At 37.3% G+C, this 23,173-nt stretch overlaps 1 pseudogene; it reads left to right on the top strand.

Moving 5' to 3' along the window:
- Positions 1–22,777: 22,777 nt before the first annotated feature.
- Positions 22,778–22,919, top strand: LOC126957805 (uncharacterized; annotated as a pseudogene).
- Positions 22,920–23,173: the final 254 nt, after the last annotated feature.

Genomic DNA, 23,173 nt, shown 5'->3' with positions numbered 1-23,173 from the left:
CAATGACTTCGTTTCTTAAGTAGTTGTGTTGATTGGGAATTGCAGTCACTATTCTCACAGGCATCTGTTGGGGAGTTTTTATTTTATGTCACTTTTGTTGTAAAGCTTTCTTTATCATCTTGCTGCTACTATGTGGAAATACTGTATTGTTTGCAAAACCTGACTGTGTTTCTTAAGTTTTTTGGACTGCTTAAATGATATCCAACATTGAGACTTCAATTTTTACTTAGGTTTTGACTGGCTAGATAAACTTTCTATCCCTCAGTTTGTCCATTTGTAAGAGGATGATAATAATTTGTGTTGAAAGAACACATTAAGACGGGGTCACAGGAAGCTTTCTCTGCCTTCTGTTTTTCTCCTAGGCATTTGAAAAATCAAATTCATTATATTTAGAAAAGCTAACTCCTTCATCCTTAAATATTTCTTTTGAAGCCATGAAATGCAGCATGGTATGCTAGGTAGGTGTGCAGACTCTTGAACCAGATCGCCAAGATTTTTACTCAAGCTCCACTGCGGACTGGTTGCATGAGCTTGGACCTGCAACCTTGTGTTGCTTTGGTTTATTTACATGAAAGAAGAGGGTAAAAACAGTGACATCATAAGATTGTTTTGAAGATTATATCAATTAATACATATAAAATTCTAGAACAATGCCAGGCACAGAACAAGCATTCTTAAGTATTAGCTCTTAAGTCCTTGTGTCTTCCCAACCTCCATTCACCTCTCTTCCAGCCTTGCACCAGTTGAGTCATTAGCGCCATTACTCAAGTCACCTTTCTCACCAATTGACTTTGCTATAACTTTGTTGTTACAGCTCTGCCATCCCCTCAGCCTCAAAGCTTTTCAGACTCTAGGTGGACTCTACATAAGAGATGTATCCCTTTGAAAGGAGACAAGGCATGTTCATGAATTGTTATATTATTTTAATGAAATAATTATAGAAGACTTAACAGAAGAGGAAATTTGAGCAGAGATCTGAATGTGATGCAGCATATTCTACTTTTGAGGGCACATCTACTTATTTTCAAAAGATTAATATTCATTTGCCTATTAATTCTTCAGACTTTTCATGGGCAGCTGATGTGCAAGCAATAGATTAATTTAAAAGATTATTAGGAAATATTAAACAATGTCCTATAACTCATCAAAATCATTTGGTGGCTAACGGGGGAAAAAGACTAGTGGAAAAAGCAATCAGCTTATGAAATGAGTAAAGCATTTGATTATGTGTTTGCCTTTGCTTGTAATCCCAGGAGCTAGTCTGCATTGCTTGAATTGGAAACAAGCAATACATTTCTTTTTCTTCACATTACAGTTGCTGAATCCATTTTATATTGATTAAAGTACTGAAAATAAGTTACAGTTAGACTCTTGCAAAGAAAGTTAATTCATCTCTGGACTGGTTCAAGAATTTCTTTTCAAAAACTTGGCTCTGAGTTTCTATTTGAGTTTTCAAACTTATGAGAAAGATTGCCATTGTATAATAAAATCATAGGGTTCAATGAAACATACATCTTCACATTAAAAAGAATCCCGCCAAAATGTAACCATGGCCTGGAAAATAAGACATTTTGAGGTTCTTAAGTATAATGCTGGAAGGATGCATTATGCCAACTTTCAAAACCTGCTTGAAGTTTTTGAGTTTGAATTTCAAACTAAACTAGAAACTTTGGAGATTTGAATTGTTTTTTCCCTTGGTAAAGCACCCACTCTTATTCCAAAGGAAAAAGGAAACCATAATGTCCTCCATTAAAGTTTAAGAGCTTCTGGAAATTATAATAGCTCATATTAAACATCACAACAAATAAAATGTAAATAAATGAGAAACAGATGTGTTACTTTGCTCTTAAAATATTTATAAATTTAAAAATTCTAAATATTGGAAAAGAAAAGAGCTAGTGAGTGATAATAAATTGATCATGGCTGTATTATATTATCTTATAATTAAAATATTCTTCTCCAGTTGAATACGAAAGATACATTTCTAATAAATTTTGAAGTTTGAGTTTGTTTCAGGATCTTTATTGTTACAACACTGTTAACTTTTTATAAAATAAAAACCTTTGTAATATTTTCTAAGGAAGTATGTGTTCTTGGAACAATAATTTTCTTCTTTTAATTGATTACACATTTAGTATTGTGCTCCTTTAATTCGCTTAATTTTTTACACACAATTACCTAAACTATACATAAACACATGATCACATGGGATTGACTATACGCTTGTCTAGTTTTCTACCACTGAATCCATAAGTTGAAGGAAAGATCCTACAAATGTTAATTTTTCCTTCTGTGTGCCAACTATTTAATTCTTTTTTAATGCTATGAATATTTTATGAAAAATCTGAGGTCAAAATCTAGTTATATATTTCCAAGGCTACAGATTAAAAAGGGGAACATTTGATAACTCTCCCATTGCTCACAGAGAAGCTAAATAAGTTGCGAACACAAAGAGTTAATTAAGTTTTCGGATCCACTGTGCTTGCTCAAATCCAGAAGAGTATAAAAAAATCGAGGCTGTACTATTAAGTCCATGGTTTCTGTGCTCTCATGCTGCGTGACACTAACAGCTACTTTGTGGTAAACACGTGCATCAATCATAAATGTACAAGAAGTCAGAAATGTAGACAGCCCTGGTGGTTTAGAGGCTAAGGATGTTCAGCAGGTCCAGGAAGAAATTTAATTCTGATGAGGGTCTTCAACCCAGGCTCTCAGACTTTGACCCTCACGTAGTTCCCCCTTCCTTGGAATTCAGGTTTGGCCTAGAATCTGGGTAACACACAAAGTCGAATCAATCTGGACCCATGGAGAATGTATGGGCATAATGCCTGGAGGAGTTTTGGATCACACTGCTGCACGCTGCACTATTGAGATAACACCCTAGAGAATAACTTGGTGTTCTTACCATAAGCCTGGCCTATTATTTTCCAGCTCTCTTGGAGGCCCATTGCTGATAGGGACACTATATTTTGGACTGTGAGCCTCCACTCGCTGGAAATAAGAAGCACCTATGTGAAGAATCCATTACTGTATTTTACTTCCAGCATTTTAAAACCATATATCCTTATGCCCCAGGTGGCTGGACTTTGAATACTTTCCCCCTGCATTCATTCTATTATAATACCAGCCATACTTTATTAGCTCTATAGAGGGTGAAGAGTGGCATAATATTCCCTGCCAAAAAAAAAAACAAACAAAAAACAAAAACCAACAACAACAACAAAAAAACAAAAACACAAAACCACTTTGACATAAGCATTATTTTGAGCTAAAGTTACTTGGAAAACAACGGATGCAAGAAGGGCATTCTGACCTTTTCTTTTTCTTCCCAAAGGAAAGAGGTGGAATCACCACAAAGGAGATGTGTTCCCTATACCAGGAAGAAAGTAACACTTTTATCACTAGAGATGGGGACTTGAAACTGAGAAAAATCTATCCAAACAAACCTTGTTATACTTTTATCTTTCTAGTTACTTTTCTACTATTAATTGCCATACCCAAGCCCCTTTGTCTTGTCACATTTTCATAATTTACTACACTTTTTCCAATTCAGTATATAAGTGTTCAACTTTAACTTCTTTTTTGGGTCTTCCCTTCTTTATGAGGGCTCCCATGTCACATAAAATAAATGTGTATGCTTTTTTCTCATTAATCCATCTTATGTCAGTTTGATTCCTTAGGCCTTGCCAGAAACCCTAAGAGTGTAGAGGAGAAATTTTTCTCCTCTTGTAGTTCAAAAAAATTATTTTTCCTTCTACCCTCCTGGTGTTACTTTTGGGGACCTGTAAAATTAGACTAACAAAAACCAGATTAACAAGAGATGAGCCGTTCATTGAAACATGCAGTATACATCACTCAGGAGAAATAAAAATGAAAAGGGGTAGTTACAAACCGGGCTTCTTATAGTGTCTTCATAAAAGGCCAATAAATCTTAAAGAAGGGACACGAGAAAGGAAAAGGTTTTAGGTTTTCAAAGACAGCAAACTGTGGAAGAAAAATAGATGGGAAAACTAATGAAATAAGATTTGTTTGTGCAGGTTCATTTCTGTGCTGACTTTCCATTTCTTCACGGCCATAAAACTTTGCCTAGAGAGAAGATTCATGGAAATCTTCATTTTTCAGAAGTTTCTGCTTTTGGTCAGATAATGGAAGCCCTGGGAAGGCTTCTTTCTGCATCTGCAGATTCCCATTTATCTCCAGCTCAAATAATCCTTATGCCAAAGTGACATACTTTAATGTGTCATATTCTGGTCACCTATAGCTCGTTGTCCAATTGTAAAGCCATCCACTATAATAAAACTGTTTACAGCATCAGCTCTGAAACATACCCATCTCTGTTGTGCTCATGCCTCCTGCTTAGCTTGGTTTTGATACATACTTTGCCCACTACTGAACAATTAAAATACAGGCATTTTTCTTCCTAAACTGTTTGGTAAATTCTATCTAGTTATTATACTTAACAATTTTTTTTCTACTTTGTACGTCTGTCACTTATAATCACTCTCTTCTTTATCTCTGCCATATTCAACCTGCTTCTAACTTTTAAAACTTATCAATGTATATGCACTACATGGGATTCAGAGTCACATTATTCAATGATATTTGGAAAATAAAATTTTATTGGCTAAATTGGAGGGAGGAAGATTGTCCTATTGAAGTGGTTTGGCCCTTTTAAAATGGTATGTGGCTAAGGGTGTGTGTGTGTGTGTGTGTGTGTGTATTCACTGCGTACATATTGAGGACCGTCGCACAGTCCTGCAAGCACTCCCAGCCCAATTAGATTCTCAATAATTTCTCCTTCTGCTGTTTTCTTTTGGCAGATGGCATATTCTTATTTTGTACTTTCAGTGTCTGCTTGTTAACAGACGTTTGTATGTATAGCAGAATTCTGTCTCAGATTTCTTTTTATTGTAATATTCACCTGGTAGCAAGATTATGGGAGAAGGAGACCTATAAATAGTTAGGCCTCCAATCATCGGAGACTTCCAATATCTGCCAAAAGGAAGCAGATGGACTAGTGTGTTGATAACATGCTGCTATCCCTTATAATCACCACCTTTATCTCTGCATTAGCAGGCTAATTGTGCAACATATTTATCTAGACTGCTAACCTTTTAAAAACTGCGATGAAGCCCACAAGAGCCTCCCCCTAGAAAACTGACATATACACATACAGTTATCACTTTGTAAACAATTTCCAGGGGATTAACAGCCTGGGGAAGGAGGCAATGGATGCTTCTCCTTTGTCGATTAAGTACATTCTGAGAGACACTGACACCATTGTCATTATCTCCAACAACACGGGGTCCGGGGAGAAGAAGGAACTGAAGCGGGGTGGAGAGGTGTGAGCAATTAAGTGCAACAAGAAGTTCTGAATAATCTGTCTTTCCCTACCCTCCCACCTTTGGCAGGGGTCAGTTTTCATAGTCACAGCCCAACTCCCTACCGGCCTTTGGTTTTCTGGTAAAGATCAAAAATGCACTTGGCATTTCCTGAGCATAAACAGCATACCAGCTTCTATTGGCTGGATCAGTGGATCCGTAACCATGTGAAAATGTGAATGCATTTCTGTAGATGGGCAGCTGTGGGTCTGGAAAATGTCCACTTTCGAAAACAAAGCAAATGAAAAAAGTAGTTAAATAAGGATTCTGGCTTGATGTTCACCTAAGTTGATCAAATGCATCCCTTTCATTTTCAAGGAAAATTAATTCTGGCCTGTAATTTATTTCTATGACTCATTCCTTTTGTGGAAGTTGAAGTAATAGAAAGTGACTCTTTCTGAGGAAGTCCTCTGGAGGTGTTTTCTGAATATGCTCTTTAATTTTCTTAAAGAGATGTCTGTCTGTGCCAGTAGAAGCGACCTTTCTTCTGGTTTAAGTTCTTAAGAGATCAATGATTATAGGATGAGAACTTTTTAAATCATTCAACAGACGTATTGACAATTTGCTATCGGTCAATCCCTGAAGAATGCAGCATGGTCCCTACTTTCCAAGATCTTGCAGTTTGGTAGAGGAAACATATATAACATCTTGTCCTAGAAACTCTGAGATTCACCATTCCTACCACCAACATAGATGGCTCATATGAAACCCAATTGCCCAATCATATCACCCAACTTTTCTTCCATCATAATTATTAACAAATGCGTACAATATGTGCTTCAACCTGTAGTATTTTGGTACAATCTTTGAAACACCTGCTTTTTTTTTTTTTTAACTCATCAAGTTCCAAGGGTTTTGACAAGAGAAAAAGTGTTTGAAAGCTACACTTCAGCTTTAAGGTCTAGGTAACTTTGAGTACATTGTATTAATATAAACAATGACCACTGAGGTAGCTATGCATTTGAGTGGAGTGCCAAAACACTGACTGCCCTTTACATGAACACACACACACACCTCCCACACTGAACAATCTGGTTCTGTTTTCACTGACTACTGTCTGAAAAGAGACTGGCCTGGAAGAAAGTCCTATCATTCTTTTGTGGACATTTTTTATATGTTCCAGATGAGTAGATGGAATCAGGATGAGAAAAAGAAAGAAAAAGCACAGAATGATTAAAATTGCAAGGTACCATTGGTCAATGCCAAAATTGACTGAGTATAAAAATGGCTCTATGAGTAATTAGTATAAGTCAAAAACATACTCTATAACACCATATTCTCAGGGTAGATGTTGTCACAATATTGACAATAACCAAAAAGCCTACTGAAAGTTTTTCTAAACTTAAGGATGTCTTTTAAATACCCAAAAGATTATGGCAAAGTCAGTTTTAAGTCTAACATTAAATTTATTTACCTGCACAATGTTCTTTGCAGGATCACCTACAAATATTGTGGTTTGAATGAGGGACTTTCTTTTCTAGGAAGAGGGGATAGGTGTGTGTTTTCTTATCTCTCTTTTAAAGTGCAACTAAAAAGTGTAGTTATAATATATACAATAATCATATGAAGACTTTGAAAGCCGCACATGAGAAGGCAGACTGGCTAGAGACCTTGGAACTTGAGAAACAACACAGTAATGAGGTCTTGGGTGTTCTCTGTGCCTCGTGTATTCCAAACTTGGAGCTGAAGAAGCCAGCCACCTGGAGACAATAATGAGTGCAGACCATTACAAATAAATAAAAAAAAAGAAACGAAATTATGATTTCTCCAGGCAAAAGACTCAGAAAGAAGTAGCCTAGGAAAAGTGAAAACTTTTAGACAATAACCTCTCCAATTTAGCCAAACACCACAGAAAAAACATTGTGAGTGCATTCTGATCCAAGCCTGCAGAGGCTGAGTAGTGAGCCTAGATTTCCAAACTAATGAAGTTGTAGCAAGGTGCTCTTGCATCCACCAGGATCCCATCAGGTAATGCCAAGTAGGGATGCTGGTTGGTAATGAGAACTTTCCTGCCCACTGTGTCAATAGAGACCATGTAGGGGCAGAAACTCCTATGTCTAATTGGCAGTAACAAGAAGTTCTTTCCACCTTGGGTGTCAATGAAAGCCAAGTGAGAAGGTTGTTTTCAACCTCTTCTTGGCAGTCAGTATTCCCACTTTACCCTACAGAAGATGTGTTAAAAACAAAACTACAGGCCGGGCACAGTGGCTCAAGCCTGTAAGCCTCACACTTTGGGAGGCCGAGGCAGGTGGATCACTTGAGGTCGGGAGTTCGAGACCAGCCTGACCAACATGGAGAAACGCCGTCTCAACTAAAAATACAAAAATTAGCCAGGCTTGGGGGCACATGCCTGTAATCGCAGCTACTCAAGAAGCTGAGGCAGGAGAATAACTTGAACCCAGGAGGCAGAGGCTGCAGTGAGCCGAGATCACGCCATTGCACTCCAGCCTGGGCAACAAGAGCGAAACTCCGTCTCAAGAAAAAACAAACAAACAAATAACAACAAAAGAAAAACTACACAAAGCATACCTAGAAAGCCTAAATAAAATCAATAGTCTCATAATGTAATATGAAAATGCATAGGTTTCAATAGAAAATGTACTTATCATATCAAGAACCTGGAAGATCTCACACAGAAAGAAAACAGACAATGCAGAGATGCAACACTGAAATGACAGAGATGTAATAATTACGTGACAAAAATTTTAGAGCAGCCATGTAAAAAATGTTTCAATTGGCAATTATGGACATGCTTGAAACATTGCAAAGAAATAGAGTCTCAACAATGAATTACAAGATATAAAGAAGAACCAAATGCAAATTCTAGAACTGAAAAATACAGTAACTGAAATCAAAAGCTTAGTGGTTGAGTTTTCTAAATTATATTTAATAAGTGTTGTAGGGAGCTTCCTCTATATATTTGGATCTAATTTATGAAAAGTCAGGCTTTAAAATATAACTTTGATAAATAAATACATAATTATTATATTTGATAATTTAGTCGCTGATTTGGCTGTGTCCCCACCCAAATCTCCTCTTGAATTGTAGTTCCCATAGTCCCCATGTGTCATGGGAGGGACCCGGTGGTAGGTAATTGAATCTTGGGGTCAGTTACCCCCATGCTGCTGTTCTCGTGATTGTGAGTGAGTTCTCACAAGATCTGATGTTTTTATAAGGGGCTTTTCTCCCTTAGCTTGGCGTTTCTCTCACCTGCCACCATGTGAAGAAGGATTCTTTTGCTTCCCCTTCCACCATGATTGTAAGTTTCCTGAGGCCTCCCCAGTTATGTGGAACTGTGAGTTAATTAAACCTCTTTCCTTTATAAATTACCCAGCCTTGGGTAGTTTTTTATAGCAGTGTGAGAATGGACTAATACCATCCCTAAGTAAATTAAATTAAATAAAAAATGCCTATTATAGGAACTATTTATTCCATACCATAGAAGATTCAGGACTGATTCCATCCTTTCTTACCCTCTGAAGTGAAAATTCTTTTCCTTGTGGGTTGGAGACAGCTCCAACAATCACTGATAATAGAGGCACATTCTCATGAAGTCTTTTTAGCACTTGGTTATGTTGCTGTTTTTCTTCTTGAAAAGGATGCCCTCTTCAAACAGAGAAATTGCCAGAAAGTGTTCTTCTGGGCAAATCATTTTGAAAAAAAAAAAAGGCTTCTTTTCCTCCAGACTGCCAGCTACACCGGGTGAGGCAAGCAGAGCTGAGACCAAATTTTAGCTCCCATTCATCTCCCTTGGCAGCCACCCTAGTGTTGGGACACAGTCTGCACAATCCCATACAGCAGAACTGACTCTTACCTTTCACCCAAGACTTTTTCTTCTCCTGCTGCTGGCACAGGGAAAAGAGCACCTTGATCCTCCTGGGGAAACAGGACCCTTAGGATCTCTTCTCTGCAGCAGTATTTTTCACTTGAGTGTTGGAGTCCTCCATTTTCTGGGTGTCTATGGTAGAGATTTTAAAAAGGTAAGAGAGCAAAATTGGCATTTATTGAATACCTTCTATGTGCCTGTAACTTTTTGCTTTAAGGCATTTTTTAAGAGTAGTTTTACGTTCACAGCAAAATTGAAAGGAAGGTACAGATATATCCCATTACCCACCACCCCAACATGTGCATAGCCTTCTTCCATTGTCAATATCCCTTACCAGAGGGTACACTTGCTACAACTGATGAGCCTACATTGACCCATCATAATCATCCAAAATCCATATGCCTGTAACTTTTCATGACATTTCACATACATTATGCGGCATATTATGATCTTTTCTTAGATGAGACCACTGAGGCTCAGAGAGGTGACATCCATTTGTTAAGACCTCTCAGTAAGGAGAAGTTAGAATGAGGCCCAGGGCCACCTGTCTCCAAACAAAAAGAAAACTCTATTGTGCTCTTAATGGTCCATCCTAGATTGTTAGCCAACCATGATGAGGGGACCTCAACCATCTGCCCAGTTCATTAGCCTTTAGCTTAGGTTTGATCTTGATGGAGTGAAGAACAAGGAGTCTAAGAACTCAGTTATCTACTGGAAGGTTCTGCAGGATACGAGAAATGGTAATATGATCTCTGACTCAATGTAGGTACAATATGACCTCAAGCTGAGGCCAATAGATTCTGATAACATGAAAAAGTGATCTTGAAAATCAAAGGAAAAAACACGGGTGTATATCTGGAGAAACCCTGAGACTGAAAGGAATTAAAGAGAGTGTGAAAAATTTTGCTTTAGAGATTGAATAAATTCCATTATCTTCTAAATGCAAACATTTTTAAACAGAGTGCATGAATTCCCTTTTGGCATAAAAATATACAAAATGACACACCTAATATAGTGTTTGGATGGACAAGAGACTCATGTTGCTAGTTGAGACACTTTCATCAAAGAAATAAAACCTCTGAGTTTGAGGCAAAATCTGGCACAGGAAAGAAATGGCATCCTTCAGCCCCCAGGGTTCCTGGAAGTGGTCAAATTTCCAAACAGAATCTCCCCCACACTCTATCTACAGCCACACTCAACCAGTTTCATCAATTTTATGTTTTAAAATTTTTGATTGTCAGTATTTTATATTTACATTTAAGGATTTTTAGATTATAGAGATGTTTAAATATGTATTATATTTAAAAGACACATTTATTCTCCAGCACTAGTTTCTCTCATTCATTATTATTTACATTATGAGTTAAATGAGCTTTGGTGGACTACCTGGGAATCCAGCCAGTATTTGTGAGATCATTTCTAAGATAGCATGCATTTTCAATTTCCAAAACCCTAGTAACAATAAAACTCCGTAAACACAGTAAGTATTGTCAACTTGACTATTCAATGAACAATAGGAGAAAATATTAATAATTCAGTCTATTCTTCAAGTCTTGATTCTCCTTTCCTGAATTAAAATTTTTCCCTTTCTAATTTGATTTGCACTCCTTGGGTTGAATTTTGTGTTCTAGCTCATAGTAAAACTAGAAAAGAGGAATATAAAAATTTTTGTTTAAATGATTAATGAAAATTTTTAGTTACAAATGTGCTTGCTATGTGAATGATGTTGGGAAGGTTTTCTGACATCCCTGGAGTAGTACATGAATGTGTGGAACCATACATTTAGGTTGTAGGATGAAATTCATATTATGGAGTGAATTTGGAGTCATATCCAAGAAATCGCTGCCAAATCCAATGTCATGAGGCTTTTGCCCAATATTTTCTTCTAAAAATTTATAGTTTTTGGTCTTACCCTTAAGTCTGTGGTCCATTTTGAGTTTATTTTTGTACGTAATGTTATGTGAGGTACCCAATTTTATTTTTTGCATGTGACAATCCAATTTCCTTTCCCCATTGAATGGCCTTGGCATCCTTGTCAAAAATTATTTGAGTTTATTTGTGGGTTCTCTTCTATTTGCATGTCTGTCTTTATGCTAGTACCACACTGTTTTGATTACTGTAGCTTTGTGGTAAGTTTTGAAATGAGGAAGCATAAGTTCTCCAGTTTTATTCTTTTATTATTTTCCCCCAAGATTGTTTTGGCTACTTGTGGTCCCTTGAGATTCCATATGAATTTTGTGATGGGTTTTCCCATTTCTGCAAAAAATCATTGAGATTTGGATAGGGATTGCACTGAATTTGTAGATCACTTTGGGTAGCACTGAAATTTTAACAATATTAAGTCTTCCAATCCATAAAGATGAGATGTGTTTCTGTTCTAATTTCTTTCAGTAATGTTTTATAGTGTTCATTGTGAAAGTCTTTCATGTCCTTGGTTAGCTTGATTCCTAAGCATTTTATTCTTTTTGATGCTATAGTAAATTGACTTGCTTTTGTCATTTCCTTTTCAGATTATTCATTATTAGAGTGTGAAAATGAAAGAGATTTTGTATGTTGACTTTATATTTTTCTACACTGCTGAATTGACTTTTTAGTTCTAAGTTTATTTTTATGAACTCTTTAGGATTTTCTACCTATAGGGTAATGTATCTGCAGACAGAGATAATTTTACTTCTTTCTTTACAACTTGGATTCCTTTTTTTTTTTTTTTTTTTTGGCATAATTGCTCTGGCTAGAGCTTCTAGTACTATATGAATAGAAGTGGTGAAAGTGAAAGAAAGACCCTTGTCTTGTTGCTGATTTTGGAAGAATAGTTTTCAGTCTTTTGCCACTGAATATAATGTTCACTGTATGTTTTTCATATATGGCTTTTACTATGTTGAGGCAGTTTCCTTTTATTTCCAGTTTGCTGAGTGTTTTTATTATAAAAGAATGTTGAATTTTGTCGAATGATTTTTCTGCATCAATTGATGTGATTGTGTTTGTGTTTTGTCTTCATTCTGTTAATACGGTATATTATATTGATTTTTATATTTTGAATCATCCTAGCATTCCAGGAGTAAATTCCACTTGGTCATGATGTATAATGCTTTTAATATGCCACTGAATTTGGTTTGCTAGTATAAAATGTATTTAACTAATCTATTTTGCTTAACCTAATATGTCAAAATATATTATTTTTCAGTGTGCAATTAATATCAACTGTAATTAGTGAGATATTTTATGTTCTTTTTTTCACACTCAGTCTTGGAAACCAGGTGTCTATTTTATACTCACAGACATCTCTATTTGGATGATACCCATTTCAAGTGTTTAACAGCTATATGTTGCTAGTGGCCACCGTTTTGGATACCACAGCTCTAGTCACTGCATTAAGAATTTATAGGAAGCTCACACATTGCCGGTGGGAGTGTAAAATAGTGTAGCCACTTTAGAAAACAGTTTGATAATTCTTTAAAAAGGTAAACATAAAGTTACCATATGATCCAGAAATTCATCTCCTAGGTATATACCCAAAAGAATTGAAAACATATTTTATGCAAACATGTGTATGTGAATTATAGCTGCACTATTCATAATAGTCAAGAGATGAAAACAACCCAAATGCCCATTAACTGCTGCTTAGATAAACAAAATGTGGTATGTCTATGCAATAGAATATTATTCAACCAGAAAAAGGAATAAAGTACTGATTTATGCAACAACATGAATGAACATTGAAAATATGGTAAGTGTAAAAAAAACACATAATTGGGAGGCCGAGGTGGGCGGATCATCTGAGGTCAGGAGTTCGAGACCGGCCTGGCCAACATGGAGAAACTCTATCTCTACTAAAAATACAAAAATTAGCGGTACGTGTTGATGCCCACCTGTGATCCCAGCTACTAGGGAGGCTGAGGCAGGAGAATCGCTTGAACCTGGGGGGCAGAGGTTGCAGTGAGATGAGATCACACCATTGCCCTCCAGCCTGGGCAAAAAGAACAAAACTCCGTCTCAAAACAAAACAAAACAAAACAAAAAAGGCATAAAAGGCACAAGTAATATGATTGCATTCATCTGAAATATTCAGATTACTGGCAGTTAGTATTTTTCCAGGGGCTGGTGGTGAGGGGAGTGTGGAAAGTGACTGGGATGGGGTTTCTTTTTGGAATCATAAAAATGGGATTAGTGGCAATTTTTGCACAAGTTTGTGAATACACTAAAAACTGCTGATTTTACATTTTAAAATGGTAAATTGTATGGTATGTGAATTATATTTTAATTTTAAAAGATATTGTACAGTGTTGTACAGAAAAGGAACATGGATGAAGCTTGAAAAATTAGGAGGCTATTGCATTAGTGTTGGGAAGAGATAAACACAGCTTGGGCAGTGCAGCAGCAGTACAAGTGTTGAGACATGACCAGATTCTGGGAATATTTTGAAAAGTAGAGCCAAATAATTTTTGGGTGGATTTTGGTCTGAGTGTCTGGAAAGATGGGATTTCCTCATGGGGCATGATGTTGGAGAAATAATTGGGGTTACTTAAAAACAGAAGTTTGCTTTTGGACATAAGCATGAAATGCCCATTAGACATCTCATGACATCCAGTAAGCAGCTGGATATACAAATGAAGAATTGGGGAGAGATAGGTGCTGGAAAGAGAGAGACTTAGGCATCAACATATATAAACAGTATTGAAAGTCATGAGACTAGATGAACTCAGGAGGTGAGTTTAAATATAGAGGGACACAGGCCTGAGTCCTGGCTCACTCATTCAGGTTTCTGGGACATGAGAAAGAACCTGCAATAACGATAAAGAAGGAGTGATCAATTAGGAAGAAGAAAACTTGAATGAATGATGGCCTGAAAGCCACAGGGGAAAAAAAGTGTTTTTAAGAAGAATCGAGTGATCCATAGCATCAAATGCTGTTGATAGGTCAGGTAAGATGAGGTCTAAGAAATTACCACTGGATTTAGCAGCACAGAGGTCATTTGTAGCCTTGGTATAATCAAGGTGAAAGGAAAATTGTATTTGATCAAGAGAGAGTGAAAAGATTATTATAAATGAACACAGAAAAATGGGCCCATAGACTGAAAAGAAGTGGAGTCACAATATTCTTTTAAGGTGGAAGTAATAAGTCTATTTGTGTGATAATGTGGACAATGCAGTAGAGAGAGAAAAGTTAAGATTCAGGAGAGGAAAAATGGCTCTGGAGTGTAGTTTGGCATAGTTAAAATGATGGATGTGAAAATACTTTAAACATAGAAAAATATTTTCAAATGAAAGCAAATATATGATATGGCCTTTGAAAAGATTCATTGATTCTGTTTTAGGGGAGTTAGTATGGGAAGACTCACTTGGGTTGCTCATGTACTTTTTTTCCTACAAACTTTATAATCTCATCAGTAGTGTGCTCAAGGTAAAGTAATGAGACAGAATTCAACCCACTGAGAAAGCAAGCAGATGGCAGCACGTAAATGCGGTTGAGACAGGGAACCAAATGGATGTAGATGCACCAGACAGAAATTGAAAGCAACTCAGATTTCATTAGGTGATGTTGGTTGTCAGGAGACAGATAAAAATGTTTCCTCTCACTGAACTTCCCAGCAAACTCTGAGGTTGCAGGAGGCATTTTTCTCAGGGCCTGAACATCAGCCTGTTCCTGAAGTTGCTGGAAACTGCTCATCAAACATTTTGGTAATGATTACAAAATCAGCTCTTCCCAAGACTCACAATCAATCAATAGCTTAGGCAGGAAGTTGTTGTAGTCTCCTGGGTCATCTGTTTTCATTTTTTGTCTCTTACTCTATCCGAGGAGCTGGATTGAGTCAGCCTTTGATTTCAACTGAAGGAACTGCTTGCTGAGCTCAAATAACAGCCAGCTAATTCCAGGAAAAGCCCTGGGAATGTATAAGGTACTTTGGAGACTCTCCAGGGAACCCAGCACTTCTGCTGCTCTTTCCCAAAGAACTTCAAATCTGTAGGCTCAATTGCAAACTTCTGTAATGAAAGAGATGCTCTAGAAGGAGTGGCTTCCTGTAGAGGCTGAAACTGGCCCTTGTTGTCCTGCCTTTTTTCTCTAATGATCTATCTTCTCCAAAGGGATGTAGCTTTGAAGGGGAAAGGTCATTGATCTTCCTTTACCAACCTGTCCTAGGTGTGGATATGTCATTCTTCCTTAATATTCCTTAGTTGTGACCAGGTTGAATGTTCAAATGAAACTCTACTAAACAGCAGAGTATAACCAAAAGGAAGTACCCTAAAATATACGAAACGGAAGTAACCAAGATAATCTGGGTTAAAAGAGAGAGTTTTTAAATTTTCAACTTGAGGTCTCTAAGGGCTTGAGGTCTGCTAACTAATTGATGCCTTCCTACTTAACTCCCAGAGTGCTCACAAGTTTTAAAAACAAACAAAATAGTCTTTAATTTTATTGCTTGAAATATACTTGAGGTGTTTTTTTATTTTTTATTTTTTGAAGTTCAGACTTACTGAGCAAGATTTGGGAAGCCACAAGAGGTCACTTCCCATCTGCCTAGAATCTAATTCTTAGGTCCCATCTATGCACCTCCACCGGATAAGGTTATTTTACTTTTGTCTAGCCCTAGTAAGAAAAGAATTAGTAAGGTTGGGTGCGGTGGCTCACGCCTGTAATCCCAGCACTTTGGAAAGCGGAGGTGGGTGGATCACGAGGTCAGGAGTTCCAGACCAGCATGGCCAGCATGGTGAAACCCTGACTCTACTAAAAATACAAAAATTAGCCAGGCATGGTGGCATGTGCCTGTAATCCCAGCTACTCTGGAGGCTGAGGTAGAAGATTGTTTGACCTCTTCTACCTCAGGAGGTAGAAGATTATTTGACCTCGGGAGGAGGATGTTGCAGTGAGCCAAGATTGCACCACTGCACTCCAGCCTGGGCAACAGAGTGAGAATCCGTCTCAAAAAAGACAAAGAAAAAAGAAAAAAAGAAAAGAATTCATAAAGAAATAAAACTCCAGGTGCCTATTCCAAATTCTCTTGCCAGCACTGTAAAATCAGAACTTTCTTCCCCAATTACCACCCTGCCACACATACACATACACACACACACACACACACACACAAAGTAAAACAAGTGGGACATTGAAAAGTCTCAGAGAATGACCACTGTCGAGGTGTCTCTCCACCCACCCTTGACTGGCTTGTGGGTTCCACTTTGTCTACCAGCCATGCCCTGGTGGTTACTTTGACCTAGATATTCAGAAAAAGAGCAGGTCAGCCTGTATACTTTGTTGAGTGCTTTCCTCTCTTTTTCCTATGGGGTGCTGGATGGGGATTTTGAGTGGTGGCCATAAATGGTAAGAGAGAAACTTAGAATTGGACCTTCGAGATTTGTCTGCAAACACTGCAAAAGAATAAAGACACTATTGTACATTACTAAATGCATTTTTCTCTGATCCTTGCACAAGCTGTAACATCCCCCTCAGTAAAGCCAACTATGCCTTGAGGCCTTCAGGGTATCTGCAGATAGTTGAGGAAACTGGAGTCAGTGACCTGGCGGCAGTCTTTGGATTCCAGCAGATATAGCCATACACAGCAGGGCTCTGCAATGTCCCAAAGACTTGGTCGTATCGGGAAGACATAGCTAGAGTAGAAGAAAGGCATGGTCCCTTCTACATGTCGCAAAACCAGAAGCCAACGAGACTTATTCCTGAGCTGTTGTAAAACATCCCTGAAACTCCCAGAACTGTCCAGGGAAAACATTAATAGGAAGCTAGATTTCTAAATAGCATGACTATTTAGACTGACTATTTAGCATGACTATAGCCAGAAAAACATAGGTCATGGTCAGAAATATTTCTTTGCTTACAATGGATTTGAGAAGGCAAACCAGTTAGGAAGTCAAAGTAGTAAATCAACATGGGAGACTATGCCAGCCTCAATTAGGGTGAATACAGCAGGAATAAGTTAATTGGATGGGTAGAATCGACAAAAGTTGGTGATTGATTTGATATGGGGTGTGACTGATCAGATAGGCTGAGAGAGAAGACCACCTCCAGAGTGATTCCCAAGGTCCCAGCTGGGTTGTCACAGATGAGCCATCCCCTCTATCACCCTTGCAAGCCACATACATTCTTCCCAGATTTTGAAATGGCCTTCTCTATATTCTTACAACTAACTCCCAGGGGTGGGGCTGCTTCACCTTCATGAAAAGATGAACTTTGCCCTAGGAATAGCATCAATTTTGTTTATTCTTGGGCAGAATTTAAGAAGCCCAGAGTGCTGACTTCACATCTGTTTCAACCTGAAACTTGTGTAACCACTTCATTATCATGACTTTTTCTTCAAACATCAGAAACTAGACCCCTGACTTTTAATAATCTAAATTCTGAAGTACCTTGAGAACTGGGGTCAAATAATCTCCCTTACCAATACTAAAGTTCAGCTCTAGTTACCTAATTCCAACCTCCTTAACTCAACCATTGGCATTCCTGGATGTTTACACACTTTCTGGGCATAAAGTCTCCACCTCGATTTTCCACTCTGCTTCTGGGAGGTCTCCTGTAGCCCAATGTGGACTATTTCTGTTGCTAATCAACTGTATATTATTTAATTTTTGCCATATTCTTCTGATGCCATGCCACCTTCCTCTGTTTTTCAGCCAGTGACCTGCTATTGATGTCTTTTCAAGTTTCTTCCCACCAGAAGGTTTTCTGATGTCTAAATGAACTTTTTGCTCTTCAATTTGATGTGATCAACTATCATTAATACCTTAGGAGGTCCTCAGGAGCTCTCTCAAAGAGTTAGCCATTTGAGCTTCTGCAATTTCTATTAGAAACGTCACATCCTAAATCCATATTTTGCAGAGTTTCTGCTTTGTTTTTTATTTTTAAATAAGCTAAATGAAATAAATTAAAACTAAGATTTTGAAAGTATAATAAATATTGATTTGAGAGAGTTCAGTCATTTAATTTGTAACAAGATTTGGTAAGCTATTTTTAAGTCATTTGGGAAAAAAAGTTATTTAAATCTAAAAATGTTACAAACTTTTATAAGGTGTCAATTCTTTCCTCGTTAAGGACTGAATTTAAGTACATTGGAATTAGACCAGAAGTTTTAACTTTGGCTGCAAAATGGATCCACCTGGGGAGATTTAAAAAAGTAATAATGATTGAGTCCTGCCTTCAGAGATTCTGGTTAATTACTCTGTGATACATCTGGGCAGTGGCATTTTTAAAAGCTCCTAATCATTCTAATGTGCGGCCAAATTTAAGAATCATTGAATTAGATTAATGACATTTAATGGTAGTTTTGAAAATATTGAATATTGTTTAGATGCATTTAAAAACACAGGAAAATTTTATACATCTTTTAGGGATCATCACTTTTAACTTTTTTGTTAATTACACACACATGCACACACATACAGGTACATATATGGTATTCAAAATTTCTAAAAACAACCAACAATGTTAAATTACATAAAAATAATAAAGAGCAAACTCCACCAGTTGCTGGGAAAGGAGAATATTAGGGAAGATTTTTAATGGAAATGAAAACCTACTGGACAAAATGAATTTTGCATGCATTAGCTTGTTTGATTATTTATACAACCCTTTGTGCTAAGTATTATTATCCTCATTTACAAAAGGGGTCCTGGCATTGAGAGAGGTTGAATAACTTATGCAAAGTCTGGTAAGTGGTGGAGCTGTCATTAAAACCAGACGGTAGACATTCATGTCTCACTCCAGCTCACTCATCAGCTCTTTATAGGAGGGTAGTAGGTAGACAGGATCATCCTAGTGTTGAGTTTAAGAGTCTGCTTTTAAAGGTCTGAAAACTCGACTTTCGTTCTATTCAGTGCTGACTAGATTCAGAGAAACTGATTTGTTCTAACTATATTCACAAAACACCAACGTATAAAATTTCCAATGTGTTATTTTTAAACTGTTAAATAGACCAAAACATAGTGTTGGCCTTTTTCTCCCTTGAAAATAGTTAAACAGGTTGAAAAATCATCAAGTTTGTTGAGTAAGCTAGATAATTTAATGGATAATGCCACTGAGCTACAGAGAGCTGGAGGCACACATCTCCACTGTAGGGAGATAACCACTGTGAAATCATGATTGCCCATGTTGGGTGTTAAGACATTCTGTCTCTGAACAGTGTGAGGTCACAGATACCTGTGATTTCATCTTCCCTTCTGTATACTCCACGCAAAACTTCTGCCTTTTTCCTCTCACACTTTTCTTCTCATTTCTCTTAACACCATCGTTTAGGCTATGGTTTCTGTCCCCTTCTGTCAAGTCTTGGTTAGATTTCTGGAGCTGCTCTTCCTGCTTTGACTAATGGGACATCCTGTTCCTTGGTTTACTGCTGCTCAAATTGTGTTGCTTGCAATGTCAGTATCACGAACATTTGAGGTGCTAATTTAAAAATGTAGACTCATGGGATCCCCACCAGAAATACTAAATCAGAATCTCCGATTTAGGGCCTAAGAACCTAGATTTTAAGGAAATAACTTCATGATATGTATAAATATCATGTGGTAACTTCTGCAGAAGGTTCATTTCATTTGTCATGTATCACCCGTCCTGGTTTAAACCTGAAGCAGTTATCTTATTTCCAAAATCTAGGGTGGCTTTTAAGATGGCACTTATATACAGAGTAGAGTAACAAGTTAGCTCAAATTAAAAGTAAAAGGATTTAGGGAGGCTGAGGCAGGAGAATGGCGTGAACCCGGGAGGCGGAGCTTGCAGTGAGCCAAGATCGCTCCACTGCACTCCAGCCTGGGTGACACAGCAAGACTCCGTCTCAAAAAAAAAAAAAAAAAAAAAAAAAAAAAAAGTCAAGGGAATTATAAAATGTGGCCACTAGTAGCTCAAGTGATGGGCAAAATTAATCCACATTTTTAAGTGACTTAAAAATATTATAATAGAAATCAGAGAAAATAGTATAATGCTTTGGTGAGTTTTGAAAATAAAGGCCTGAAGAAAAGATAAATTTAAAAAAGGAAGCTTTGACTATGTAGCACTAAAAATAGGGGGAAAAATCATCCAGGGCTTTTAGTGGGTTTAACATCTGGTTTTTGTTATAGCATGGTTGATTTGATTATCTCTGATATGTAATATGGCTGCAAAAACATGAAGAATCGAAAAATGATCATCTTTGAGACCCCACAATGACAGGGGCAGAACCAGCTTTATTTAAGGAAAGGGGCCTGCCTTGGGATCAAGAAAGGGACAATCTTCATGGTTTGTTTAAGACTAATTCAATGGCCTGCAACAAACGACAAAATAATCAAAAATTATTTTTTAAAGATGTAGTCTTTAATCGACTTACTCCCTAAAATCCTACTTTGGGAGATGGCAGTGTCAATGGAAGATGACCATCTTGAGAAGCCAGCAAATATCAAGAGGTATTTATTAGCTTGGGAAAGAAACAGTTGAGCTTTTCATTAACCTTAGTTGGGAAGTACCTGAAAGATGTCTGCACACAGGCTAATGGGTAGCTCTTAACCATTTCCCTGGAGAACAGTAGAGGAAGAAGGCTTTGCATTGCAGCAGGGCCTTGTACCAGCTCAAAGGAAATGTTTCCAACCTGAAAGGGTAGTGAGAGGTTGTTAATAGGAAACATTTCTCTGTATCTTTCTAGAGATCTTTAGAAATGGATCTGAAACCCTGTAAGAATAAACAAACCATTGTTTTGTGTCTTTCTTTCCTCTGCCTCATTCCCAGGTAATAGATTTGGGAAATATACTAGGTCCCCCTCAGACTACAACTGCTTCTTATTTTCTCCAGCCTTCTAGATTGGTGTCAGATTTCTCATTAAGCATGTCAGAGTACTGTTAACAACTAGTATGGTCCTACTTACCAATCTTGGTGGACTGGTTATTTTATAGTAAATTTGCAACAAAACAAAACAAAAAAACACTTATGCTTATTGAAAAGTAGGAAAAGTTATATTTTTTACTTGTATTTCTTTCTTCTTATTTTATTTTATTGAGACAGGGTCTTGCTCTGTTTTACAGGCAGAAGTGCAGTGACCCAAACATAGTTCACTGCAGCCTTGATCTCCTGGGCTCAAGTGATCCTCTTGTCTCAGCTTCCCGAGTAGCTGAGACCACAGACATGGGTCATGATGCCAGGCTAAATCTCCTAATTTTAGTTATAATAACTTTAAAACAAAACGGAAAATTTAGTTTAAGGCTTTGAATTGTAACATTTTAGGTATTCATGGAGACTTTATTGAGATATATTAAAGCGTGGTAAGCTCTAATGAGAAATATATCTAGATAGACAGCATTTTCTTAAAAAGCGTAGCCAAATTATGGCTGAGTGATTGCCTGGGTTTTTCTCCTGTACATCAGTTTCTTAATCTTGCATTACAATCTAAATTATTTGGGCCTGGAAGTGTCTTAACAGGTTCTCAAGGGATTCTTAGAAAATATTTGTGCAGTAGTCTCTCCTAGACAAATTGAGACAGCAGTGGGGGGAGTTTTTATGATGGGGTGGATTAATTAGGTTTAGAATAATTTCTTACCTCCAAAGTAAGCAATACCATCCTCAGTAGTTGCGAGGACTCCTTTTCCCACATGGGCAAGTTCACCATGAGATCTGAAAGTTAGGTGCTGCTTGGCAGTGCGCTACACTTTATGTCTCGGTGACCAGCAGTCACAGATGGGATGGGAACACTAGGATTCTGGAAGGTAAAGAGAGAAAGCCTGAAGTTTAGCAAACAGTTTCTACACTGTCACAGTCACATGATAGCCTCTTTCGAAGTAAAGAAAAAAAATTCACCTATTTAGACCATTTTAGAATTGAAGGTTGTCAATTTTATGATTTAAGAACATTATAAAAATATTTCACGAGTCACTGTACCATACCAAGAATCAGATGCCTGGATACACAATTAGAGGAATTAATTGCACTCTTTTTAAATTAAAATGACTCTTCCATATACCAGGTGACATGGCTCCGCCTCATTCAAATGTTCCTCCAACTTTCCTGGCTTACCTTAGTAGAAGAATATATTCCCAAATTTCAGAACACAGCTGTAACTAAGATACCTTACTAGCATCCAAATGGTAGTACAGTCCTTATAGATGATGTAAAGTAGAAAGCCTTTTAGTTGAGCTTTGGAAAGAAACACCAAGTCCCAGGTAAGTTAGGGTTGGCTTAATTAAAGATAAAGTATGACTTTAGCAATTTTATGTTTTTTATTTTCATAAATTCTGTCTTATTGGATCAAGAAGTTCTTTTGTGGGTTCATTTCGACAATGTGCCTGTCAGTTTAATCCAATCGTAAGTAAATTTAGTCAAATAATCAGTTGAAATTGATTTAAATGGATTGACAGGTGGTTTTGCGGTCTTCGGATTATTACCTCTGAGGCTATTTACTCTACCTGTGTGTTCTAAAGCCAGGAATGTGGCCCAAGGGAAGAACACATAATGGTAACCATTAAAGAAAGAATATGACTTTGTGTAAATATAGGTGAGGCCAATGAAAACATGACAGGCCAAACGGAATCCCGTGTGATCAATTTTTTTTTTTTTTTTTTTTAAAGTTCCAAGTCAGTAGAATTGCTTTTACATGAAAAGACTGAATCGGATCCTGTTGTAGTTTATGAGCATGATGATTGGGTGTTCACACACGGGTGTGAGATGTGCCACCCTCTTGGGTGTTCACACACGGGTGTGAGATGTGCCACCCTCAAACCTTGTTATGACTTCGGCATATTACCCAACTGACCTGAAGGAAGGTAAAAAAGGAAAGACTGACTCTTATTTAAACAACAGTATTGATACTTGACACTGTTGATTTCCTTTTCATATTCCTAGGAGTATCTATTCATAACAGTATGAAAAACATTGCTTTGACTTATATTCTCAAACATTTCTTATGTTTGGTAGGTAAGAAAGTATATTCTATTATATCTCAAACTAAGATATAGTAGTATCCCTGCCTTCATCAGAAACTGTGTAAAAATAAGCAGTCAACACTTTG

Source organism: Macaca thibetana, chromosome 6, assembly GCF_024542745.1.
Source record: "Macaca thibetana thibetana isolate TM-01 chromosome 6, ASM2454274v1, whole genome shotgun sequence".
In the NCBI taxonomy this organism is placed as follows: Eukaryota; Metazoa; Chordata; class Mammalia; order Primates; family Cercopithecidae; genus Macaca; species Macaca thibetana.
The sequence above is the reverse complement of the archived record's forward strand: the minus strand, read 5'-3'. Positions and strand labels throughout refer to the sequence as shown.